Source organism: Bactrocera neohumeralis, chromosome 5 (genome assembly GCF_024586455.1).
Source record: "Bactrocera neohumeralis isolate Rockhampton chromosome 5, APGP_CSIRO_Bneo_wtdbg2-racon-allhic-juicebox.fasta_v2, whole genome shotgun sequence".
Taxonomy (NCBI): domain Eukaryota; kingdom Metazoa; phylum Arthropoda; class Insecta; order Diptera; family Tephritidae; genus Bactrocera; species Bactrocera neohumeralis.
Genome location: NC_065922.1, coordinates 41,164,109 through 41,176,609, shown reverse-complemented (window position 1 = coordinate 41,176,609; position 12,501 = coordinate 41,164,109). Strand labels below are relative to the sequence as shown.

The 12,501-nt window shown below is 34.3% G+C and overlaps 1 protein-coding gene across 1 annotated transcript in view; it reads left to right on the top strand.

The window, feature by feature from the left end:
* LOC126759978 (innexin shaking-B) overlaps positions 1–12,501 on the top strand; it is a 338,675-nt gene that overhangs the window by 138,403 nt on the left and 187,771 nt on the right. The window lies entirely within an intron of this gene.

Below are 12,501 nucleotides of genomic sequence, written 5' to 3'. Positions count from 1 at the left end.
AAACAATAATACCGAACGTCTACTTTTTTAATGTTTTCAATTAAATGCAAGCAACTGCTCACTTTTTCCTGAAAATGCACAGCAAACGTGGACATAAGTAAACCAACATAGCGATTTAAGCAACTGCAACTGGTTCTCCTGCAGCTTAAGAATATCAGATTAAATCGTGGGTAGTTGTCAAATGGTGAATGGCGATTGCATATGAAAATGTAGCTCTGCCAAAGCTGACAAACTGCAAGCTGCCGGCAGTTGGTGGCGTGGTTGATGGCAACTGGCTCACTCTGGGCAATATACATTTTTCATTGTACCAGCTGGATCTGAGTACGCTTAAGCTTATACTCGTATATTCAGGATTTAAATGTGCGCAAAACACCCAGTGTGCAAAAAATCATATAACAAATGCAAGGCCGTTCACAAATAAGTTTTCTTTAACATTTGGGGAACTTAATTTATACCTTATAAGTTCAGGTAGAGTTTTTTGGTATTTGGTATTAAAAACATTAACTAAACCGTAGCAAAAATATCCTTCACAGGTGCATTTTTCAAATCATCAAAGAGTATATAAATCTCTTTTTAATTTTCTTGATGTTGATCGCCAGCAGCTATATGCTATCGTGGTCCGATCTGAATCATATGTTCGACGATTGTAGCAATGTCTTAAGTTGTAACTTGTGCTTAATTTTGTAGAAATATCTCCTCAAATGAAAAAGTTTTCCACACAAGCACTTGATTCCGAGCGTTCAGTTCTTATTTGGTTCCGATAAAAAATCAGTTTCTTTAGAAGAACAGAGCGTGTGCAAAATTTCAGATCGAGTCCTTAAAAACTGACGTACAAGTTCGCATATATACAGACGAACAAACATTTAGCTAATTTGAAATTGAAAATTAATATTTATTTTAAGGAATAAATTGTCCTTTTTATGAAAATGAAAATGGTTTTGAGTTCTATATTTTAAATAAATACGAAGCTATGATTAGAAATTGTTTCTGACAAAGTTAATGCCAACAGTAATTAGACACCTTTGACTAAATTTTTGAAAGCTGGCATTGTGAAGATGAATAAATCTGCTGACAATAATCATTTACTAACTCAGTCTTGCTTCACAATGTTTCATTGAGAACTTTAGACTCATTGCCTACTCGAAACACGTGCAAACATTTCACCAGAAAACCAGAGTGAACTTTTCCATAATTTACTATATCAATTTGATTTCCGGCAGGGTTTTTACACAGCTTTTGAAGTTTGTTGGATGATATGAAGTAAATATGACTTCGTTGCTTTTGAGGAAGCAACTCTGCATATATTATAAAAAATGCTGCTATTTACTGTGTCATGTTATCTTGAAAAATGATAATATGCACATACGTAAGTAGCTGTGGCATGTGGTAAATGTGTTAACCTGTGCACAGTTCGCTGCCCTTGCCTAACTTGTGCAGCTGAAATATTGTCTGCTGTTGCTGCTTCTTCTGCTAAGATTTCGCATCCGCTGTTAGTGGCTAAAACAAATTCTTCGACGCCCAACCTCCTCTTCAAGACCATAGCTTACAGTTTGACTGAGGGCTGAGTGGCTGAGTGGCCGTGTTGCAGGTGCAGCCAGTAAGTGTGCATTTAAGAGTATTTGAAAAAGCGTGTTTGTAAGTAAGAATGCATGTTGCCTGTTTTGCATAAAGCACCTACCGAAGTGTTGTCGGAGTAATTTAATTCCTTTCAGCAAACACAAACAGTGAAATTAATTTAATTTTTTATTTTTCACTTTTCTTGTTTATTTTTATTTTCACAAAGGCAAGTGGGAGGCTAGGGGAATTGGTTTGATGGCTGCTTAGTTGTGTGAAAAAATTACCGCCAGGCTTCACTTTACAGTGCAAATGCTTTGCTCCCGGCGTCGTTTGCATTTGGTTAAGGCAAGACGGGACAAAGTAATTAGTCGCATAATAAGCATTTAATAAGAAAATCTATTCAACACTCTACTTTGAAATTCAAATTTAATTTCTGTTAAGTACCTGCTTTTGCTACCGCTCTTAACTTAATTATGGACAATTTCCAGCTTACTTCACCTCAATATTGATTTTACAGTTCGTTTTCTCTTAGCCACGATTAAATTAAAGTACATAAATAGTAACATGTGATTGTCAAAATTGTGCTCGTTGAGTTTACAATTTTTAAAATATCGTTTAAAATACATAAGAAATATGGTAATATCCAAAACAACTTACCAGAAATTGAATTGAATAAAATTAAATTCAGAATCTGCCATCCAGGATGGGTTTATATATACATACATATATGATACCTCTTAAGGAGTTACATACAGTTAGAAGGCCGAAAAAACGATTTTTTCAGAATTTTTTTTGGGAAAAATGTTTAATTTATTGATCCAAAAATTTCTACACATATTACAGTTTTTTTAACTGTATTTTAAGATTTAGTCTCCGTAAAAATATTTATTTGGAAAGGAAAATGATCTCAGGAGTTCCTCTCAAAAAAAGTCTTTTGACAAAATTAAAAAGCAAATGGATTTCGTTAAAAATTAAATCTAGTCAAACAAATTAAAAAAATAATAAAAAAATGTTTTTTTTTGGCCAAAATTTTGGCCTTAAATTGTTTAAAATAAAATATTATCAACGAATCTTCGCCTAATTACTAAAAAAATATATCTAAGAAGCTCGTGTTTAAATTTGAGACTAATCGGTTTAGCTGTTTTCGAGTAATGTTACTCACCGACTTTTAAAACACCATTTTGAGAAAAACGCATTTTATGGTTGGCATTGCACTTCCAAGCACTCTGAAAGCATTTTCAAATTTACGTGTGATTTCGAAAATATCCACCGCAACGATATGAAATTTTCTGTGTGTATTCTTAAATATATATATGCACATTAAGAAAAAAAAATAAATTTTTTGAAAATTCTAGCTGTACATAACCCCCTAGAACCCTTAAGAAAAATTCATTTATTTATGTCAGTATTTTCACTTCTCCGTTCGCTCTAGTAAACGGGAAACTTTTAATTTTTCCAACTCCAAATTGTGCTCCTTCGCTAATGTGTGTCAAAGATTGACTGTTTTTTTCGGTATAAAGTAAGGAAAAAGGCTTTGAGGTCAGCATATTCGAAATCTGGGGGCTCGAAAATTTTGAATTTGACTATCATAGAGTGAATGTATACAATCTGAAGTAGAATAAAATCAAAAAAACTCAATAATTTAAAAGGATATATTGGTAGTCGAAAAAGTCTTTTCGTATTTCTAATCAAACTTCAACTTATTTTTTTTTTATTCATACTAATAAATAAATAATCAAGTATGTACCATTTTGGTCGACTACTTTTTGCATTTTTCCGCTAGAGACATTATTCCATAAATGTAAAATTTTCACCAGTGCAAATCAAAATTAAGAAATTTCCTGAACGGAAGCGAACGAGCCATTGTTGTGCTCCCTGAACTGATACAGCAACGTCTCCATAAACTTCATAAATTTCATAGGTAGCTTGCGTGGCATTCTTCCCTTTTTAATGCAAAAATTTCAAAATATACCGAATTTCTTCGTTTTTTCACACTGGAGATAATGACATTTATTGAAAAAATACGAAAAGACTTTTTCGACTACCCAATATTATAATTTCAATTTGATTTTACGGTTTATTGTGATAAAATTCAATCAACATTACCACATAAATATACCAATTATAAATCAATAAATTTTTACTCACAATTTTATAATTATAGTTTTGAATCACAAAACGGTTGTTTGTAAGTCCTAAAACTAAAAGAGTCAGATATAGGGTTATATATACCAAAGTGATCAGGGTGACGAGTATAGTCGAAATCCGGATGTCTGTCTGTTTGTCTGTCCGTCCGTCTGTCCGTCCGTCCGTGCACGCTGTAACTTGAGTAAAAATTGAGATGTCATGATGAAACTTGGTACACGTATTCCTTGGCTTCATCAGACGTTTAAGTTCGAAGATGGGCAAAAAAGCTTTATTTTTAATAACAATTGTATATGGCGGAAACCGAAAACCTAAAAAAATTTGTCAAATTAAGCCATAAATAAAGATTTACTTTTATTTTGAAATTTGGCACCATTCGCATTAGGGAATAAAATATTTGGACGGCAGTTTTTTTTTGGAAAAAGTGGTTTACTAATTTTTGTACATATCCTCGGAAAAACTAAGCTATGTCAGCCAAATTTTCAGAGTTTTTTTTCATTCCCATATACAGTTCAAAAATGGAAGAAATATAATTAACCTCCCATACAAAGGTTATTTTGAAAATCACTGAAATTGCGTTAACCGACTAACAAAAAACAAAGAAACACTAAATTTTTGTAAACAAAATTTTAAACTCGAATTGCACTCATTTTTGGTGAAAATGGGCGTGGCCTCGCCCACTTATGGACCAAAAATCATATCTCAGGAACTACTAGACCGATTTCAATGAAATTCGGTATATAATATTTTCTTAACACCCTGATGACATGTACGAAATATGGGTGAAAAATATGACGATTTTTTCCATCTGATGCCATTTTTGAATAATAATGAGTATATACATTAGGAACCAATGATGATAGCGGAATAAAACTTTACAAAAATACGGTATTTGAAAAATATGGAAATGACGTATAATGAAATCTCGATTATCACTTTATCATGCGAGAGTATAAAATGTTCGGTGACACCCGAACTTAGCCCTTCCTTACTTGTTCAAATATCACTTTCACATGATATCCTTAACCATCCATTATAATAATTCTATAAAGAAAACATGTATATGAAAATTCGAGAGAAGAATCATATGATCCAAAAATTTATTTAAAAACATAGTTTCGTTAGCTTTTGTTGTAATTATCTCAATAGTACTGGACGTAAATTTAATTTAATAGCAAAACGCTCAAAATCAATAGGTCAAAGCCTTCATATTTGGTTATTCTATTAGGTACCCAGAAAACATATGCGCTCATTCCACACTTTATGTCATTTGAATTATTTAACATTTTGGAAATATCATTCCGTAGAAATTTTCTTACTAGTTTTACTTGCCACCAAATTTACTCAACTCATTCAACGAAATATTAGACAACATATTCTGACGATTGCGAAATATGAAAATATTACGCTGTCTCACATACATACATACATAACAAATAACTTCAGTTCAATTGCCTTTCGTATCCCATAAATTTCGATTCAATTGCCTTCTTTGATATGCAACATTTTTAGATTAACAAAAAATTCGGTCTATTTATTACCTACTATTAGTATTGCAAATAGTTACATATTCATACTCATTTACTCTCTATGTTTGGAACCCGTTTTCTCTTAGTTTTTCATTCCTTAGTCCATCAGTATTCTCCACTGCAATCGCAATTTTTCATAAATTTTAAGCACTTTGTTTCTTAGACACTTCTTCTTTATCTGATGAACGCACACATATCACTTGCTTACACACCCCTTTGCTTTTTTCCTGTGCTTTCGCACATTTGCTGCAATCATTTCCCTTAATTGTTTGGCGTTCACGATTCGCTTTGCACCCAATCGACCCATAAACCTAGTTACAAACATTACCAGCAGTATTCATAGCAAAATTATCAAGAAATATCCTACGAGTAGACAGGCGTTTATACTTACCGATTTGAATGTCGCACCCTCAAAGCGAACACCAATAGTTGTACTTGAATCGGTTTCGATACCGCTGGTTTTAGAAATGGTACTGGTCCGCTAACCGCAATGCAACTAACCGATAAATATCGGTTTTAGTCGATTTAATACAAAAATGATGTAGCTAACTGATAAAAGGGTTATCATAACTTATTTTCATTAAAATAGTAATCGGACAAATAAAGTAATAAAATAAATTAAAATTATTCACGAAAGCATTAAAATTGAATATATTATAATATTATAATTATCGACCTTGGCAGACAATCGATTCTCTTTGATTACTTAGCCCACTAGGTAGCAGAACACAAGATTCAGTTGTTATTAAATTGAATCGTACTCAAAGTAGTATAACGTTCTCTATTCAACAAATTTACATTTCGTTTCCGTTCGTCATGTAGGTTAAAAAATTTCAACCAGTTCCAACAACACCACGCATTTCTGTGAGAAAAAGCGCTTTAGTATGAACCGGTATCGACCGGATACATATGTACAACTTTGTGGTAATGCACACATTTTCATATTATACTGCAAGTGTCTGTAAAGTAGTATAGGATTACAAAAACAATTACAAAATAAAAATGCTTGAACCACGAACCAGTAATCGGCGACCAAACAGCCGACAGCCGGCGGGCTTTCGTACCAGAACTACGCCAAATATACACAAGCTGCACTGCTACACCCCAATTTTGGAAAAACTAGAAAGATGTTCGGGAGGTTTACACATTTGTCAATGGGCCGGTATGAAAATTTGCATGTGGGTATGAGTGGCAGTATTGTTTTAAATCAGTGTTGCCAATATAACCTAATTCGGCGTGATATGATGCCAGCGAAGTCGGCGCCACACGAAACTACAGGCCGCCGAGCAACAACACTTCACAGCGCAGAGCTGGGGTCGATAAATTGCAATAGCAATAGCAGCGAGTCAACGGGTCGAGAGCGTGTAGCCAGTGAGGGTGGCCGCGACGTTCGGGCGACAGATATGCCAACGGATGAGCGAGTTTGTGCAAAAACGAACGAGTGCATACAAATGAGGTCATCGTGCCCGGCTTGCCTGGCAGCTCTGCGCGTCTCCCAACCCCTCTGCACAACCGCTTAAATGCCTGCCTTTTGGCACCGAGCAAATGGTAAAAAGCTAACTTCCCTCTCAGTGGTGTGTTGTCTACGATGAGAGGGCGATGCTAACGCAAATGGGAATGCCGGTATTATTTGCGCCTCTGACTTTGCTTCTGAGTACACACACTTACGCCCTTTGCTATATGGGGATATGGTTATGTGTTAGCGGAAGAGTTGTTGGTTATAGGAACAGTTGGCTCTACAAACCGCCGTAAACTCTGGCAATTGTAACTGCAAATGCCACTTGAGTGGTGCAAATATGCATTGTTAGTGGGGCAAGTGCGAGTACAAAGCGCACACAGTTAGTAGTGTGATTTACATATATGGGTGTGTTGGGCCAAATGTATAATTTATGTACATATGCATGCCTACATTTCGTTAGGCGGTATATTTGTTTGAGTAACTGAATTCTTAAACTAAATCTGGAACGAATAATTTCAATACTGAGTATTATGTTGAAAAGAGTAACTTATATGATTTTCAACCAGATTGACCATTGGCAAGAAATCAATTTATGAAGCTATAACTGCAGTTCTACAAGACTAAAAAATAAAGGGCCGATATAAAGAGGCCGACCACATCAAATAAACGAGCTCTCGTAGGTCTTTTGATAATGCTCATAATTGAATGTATCACATCTTTACCAAGCGGACTGTTGATATAATTTTGGGGATCTGAATAGAAATGATTTTTGTATACAACACTAAGCAAAGTAACCGAAAATAAATTCCATGTTATAGTAAATTTAATGAACGATTATACTCTTGCTACGAATCAAAGCCAAGAAAATAAATTAAGGTACAAAACGTCTATCAGAAGATCGGAATCCAAGCATATACTACTGTGATCGAATCGAAAAGTGAATTTTGTCCATTTCATCTTCTTCAAAGTGATCCCCTCCCGTCGCAATACACTTATGCCAACGATTTTTCCAGTCATTATAGCACTTGGAAAAATCCTCCTTCGTGATGGCCATCAGAGCCTACTTCGATTCAGCTTTTATATCCTCAAATGCGTCTTTAAAGAAGATGAAATAGACAAAATTCACCTTTTAATTTGACACTTACACTAACCGACATATTCGACATAAAGCTTGTTAGAAAACCGAAAATCATTATACATACATATGTATTCTATGAGACTTGGGGTTAGTATTGACTTGATTTTATTTATTTTTGCCAATATTACATACCATTAAGATACCACATACTAATAAAATACACACCGAGATTCAGCAAGTACCTCACATACTATCAACAATCATATGGTATAAAGTCACCCGGATGTTATATGTTTGCTATTTAGGTGTTAGCCGTCCATGAGGCCAATTTCTGGTTCAATGGGTATGTAAATAAAGCAAATTTCCGCATTTGGGACGAAGAGCAACATGAAGAGATTCAAGAGCTTCTATTTGACCAAGAACAAAAACCGGTTTGGTGTGGTTTTGAGGCGTTGAAATCATCGCGCCATGATAACCGACTGTTTGATGCTTGAAATTGAAGTTCGTGATCTCCTGACATTTGGTTTTAACAAGATGGCGCCACCTCCCAACATCTCATCAATCAACAGATTTATTGAAAGAACACTTCGGTGACCAGATAATTTCACGTTTTGGACCGGTCGATTGGCCACCAAGATCGTGTGGTATCACACAGACTTTTTCCTATGGAAATATGTAAAGCCTATGCGGACAATCCCGCTTCGATTTAGGCCTTGGAGAAAAAATCACGCCTGTCATTAGCCAGTAGGCATGGACAGGGTTATCTTCCGATTTCTTCAACCTTTACAGTATTGGTAGGGGTTTCAAAGGATTTGTCCTGAGCGAATTTAGTTTTTGTAGCTTAAGTTGGTTGACGTATGTATTTATTTTATTGGATTGCGCAAACAGTTGCTACAGCGTATTATATCTGCAACAGTTTTTTTCACCTAACTAAGCGAGATATATATAGGCTTATATATATATATATATGATCAGGATGACGAGAAAAGTTGAAATCCAGTTGACTGTCTTTCTGTCCGTCCGTCCCTGCAAGCTGTAACTTGAGTAAAAATTGAGATCACTTGATGAAACTTGGTATGTGGGTTCCTTAGTACAAAAAAAGCTTGAGTTCATAGATAGGCGTAATCGGACCACTGCCACGCCCACAACTCGTCATTAACCAAAAACACATAAAGTGCAATAATTAAGCAATAAATGAAGGTATAAAGCTGTAATTGGTACAGTATGTGCGTCACAAAATAAGTTGAATCAGACCAATAATTCCCTTAGCCCCTATATACTTAATATAAAGATTTTCGAAATTCGGGGTGACTTTGTACCGCAATATATGAGTTATCCCCATGCAAATAAGAGAGCGTGTTTTATTCATAACAGGATTTAGAAACATCCGGCTCACTTCACATTTTTTTCCAAAAATCCGTTTTTTTGTGCTTTTCCCCCAACTTGTTTTCAAAATTGACTTTTCCATTCGATTCCTCGTTAAATTCTACATAAGAATCAGTGTTCAGAAATATGGGACTCTGATCTCATGAACGTCAAAAAAAAGCAAAGTTATCGCTCAAATCCAAAAAAAAACATTTTTTTCCAAAAATCCGTTTTTTTGTGCTTTTCCCCCAACTTGTTTTCAAAATTGACTTTTCCATTCGATTCCTCGTTAAATTTTACATAAGAATCAGTGTTCAAAAGTATGGGACTCTGATCCCATGAACAGCAAAAAAAAATGCAAAGTTGTCGCTATACGGCGCAGTCTGTTCGCTTAGAAGGTTGTGTGTAGGAGGTAAATATGTAAATTGTGTTCTTAGACTTGAATTAATGAAGAAATCAGTGTCTTCATTCATTCATTCATAAAAATATGCGCCGTATAGCGACAACTTTGCATTTTCTCTATATTATGATATTCTAAAGTTTGGTCAAAATCGGAGAACCACGGGTACAAAACCATGTCGCCAATTGATGGAATGGCCCATATATATATATAACCCTATATTTAACTCGATTACTTTTAGGTGATACAAACAACCGTTAGGTAAACAAAACTATTATACTCTGTAGCAACATGCCGCAAGAGTACAATTATCAACAATCATAATCTCACCGAAAATCATATTTCTTTGGATTAATCTTCTATCACTGGAAGATATCTATCATGCATAGGATATTAACGGTTATAAGATATTTCTGAGAGTCTGTACATATCCATATTGATAAACAGTCAAATCGCTTTAAATATCTCTCTAAAACTTGAGATGTTGATAGACTAAGGGAAATTGTACAAATACGTAATACAGAATTGCCAATTTTTCCAAACTTTTTGAAAACCACAGTCCTATAGAACAATTTTTGTCTTTATCAAAAAAATATTTATGAAGAATTCCGCGAAATTTTGTGTCAGCTTGATCAGTTGCAGAGTTTTTTTTATAAAGGTAATTAGCTTCTGTCGTATCTTTTTATTCGGTATGAAAGCTGTTTCAAATGGTTTCTCTTATTTTAGTATTCTTCTGTCCACTTTTGATTTCCGAACAGATCAGTCAGCTTATTCGTTCTGTTTATCCTTTTTATGTTTTTATTTTATTTCCCAATTTTAGACTACTTATATGTCACTACTATTGTGAAACACTTATTGTGTTTTGTCCTTGTGTCTTTTCTTTAAAGATTTTGCAGTCAAAGGCAAGACTTTTGCATTTTAAGCTACAAACACAATTATACTAACACTAACGGTAAAACCAATAACTACTAGGGACCAACATAGAGAGCATATGAGTATTGATAACCGATAACGTAGTTTAAAATGTACGAAAACTAATTATAAAGTTGTAAATACTTAAACCATTTCTACTAAATTTATAAAACAGTTACCATCCTTATCTACTTAGAGAAGTTTTCTTTTGTTATTTATTAATTATAGCACCAAATCAAATCTCAAGGAGTATGTAAATATGTAGATCGCTAAATGATTCTAGCAGGAGGCCATTTTTGTATTCAAAATAAATTTCAATTTACATTCTCTAATTCTTCTCTCAAGAAAGGGTCTAAAGCTACTCACTCTATCCTAATGAAATATTTTGTTAAATTTCATTCCTCGTGTTTTCAAATGGAACTTTCTCCACTTCGAAATGATTCGGTCAAGCAGGCGACAGTTTAAATAAAAATGTGGTATATTAAAGTAAAGTAATTTTCAAAGAGGAAAGTACAATTTTATAACTCATTTCAAATAATTCAACTTTCGAGTAATATTTTGACAGCAAAGCAGTTGAAAAAGTACTACGTGTTTGTATGTACTTTAATATACATACATACATACATATGTATATTTTTCCATCACGAACCCTGTCATGTGATGTTGTTTCTCAGCTCCCCATTTTGTTCGACTGATTGTTCGTTCTAGCTGCGGGCGATTGATTGTGCTTTATGCTATCAACTGAAATTGAGTTAATTATTGGCGGTTAATTGATTGAACAAAATTGCTTGTTTGCCAATTTGTTGGTTAATAGCGCTGAAACGATACCATGAAGGTTGTAAATTATTTAAGATACTTTGAACGGAGCTTCTGTGGACTGTGTTTACGCAAAACATTACAAGCGTATTGCACTAAGTTTCGTAGTACTCTAAAGAAGAAAATACCATACCGCAATTGTGCTGGAATGTGCTCTTTAGAGTAAACTACGAGTATTAGAGAAAAGTAGCCAAAATTGTGTAATTAGTAAACATATACAATCATATAACATGGTGATTTATCTATTGAATTTGCAGCATTCTAAATATATATTCTGCCTCTTTCGAACGCACCTAACTTAATGCAAATCAGATAAGAGTGGTTAAAGTAAATACATAATTATACCCTGAACAGGGTATATTAAGTTTGTCACGAAGTTTGTAACAGCCAGAAGGAAGCGTCGAATACCCTACAAAGTATATATATAAATGATCAGTATGTTGAGCTGAGTCGATTTAGCCATGTGAAAATTCGCAAACTTCATTTTCTCTTCAAGAAGCTGATCATTTGTCGGAACTGCGGATATCGGACCACTACAATATATAGCTGCCATACAAACTGAACGATCGGAATCAAGTTCTTGTATGGAAAACTTTCACATTTGTCAATATATCTTCACGAAAGTTGGCACAGGTTATTTTCTAAGATAATTATGTAATATAGGAAAAAACTGTTCAGATCGGTTTACTATAGCATATAGCTGTCATACAAACCGAACGATCGGAATCAAGATCTTGTATGGAAAACTTTCACATTTGACAATGTATCTTCACCAAATTTGGTAAAGATTATTTTCTGAAGCAACAGTGCAATCTCTGAAGAAATTATTCAGATCGGTTTACAAGTCATACTAAATGATCGGAATTAAATGCTTGCATGGGAAACTTCCTCATTTGACAATATATCTTTAGGAAATTTGGTATGGGTTATTGTTCATAGAAATAATGTAATATCGAAAGAAATTGTTCAAGATCGGCCTAATATAGCATATAGCTGCTATACAAACTGAACGATCGGAATGAAGTTCTTATATGGAAAACTTTCGCCATTTGCAAGATCTATTCACGATATTTGGTATGGATTATTTTCTAAAGTAATGACATGTAATCTCGAAGAAATTGTTCAGATCGGATTACAATAGCATATAGCTTCCATACAAACTGGACACATAGTTACTAAAAGCAATACACCTGTGAAGGGTATATTAGCTTCGGTACAGCCGAAGTTAATGTGTTTTCTT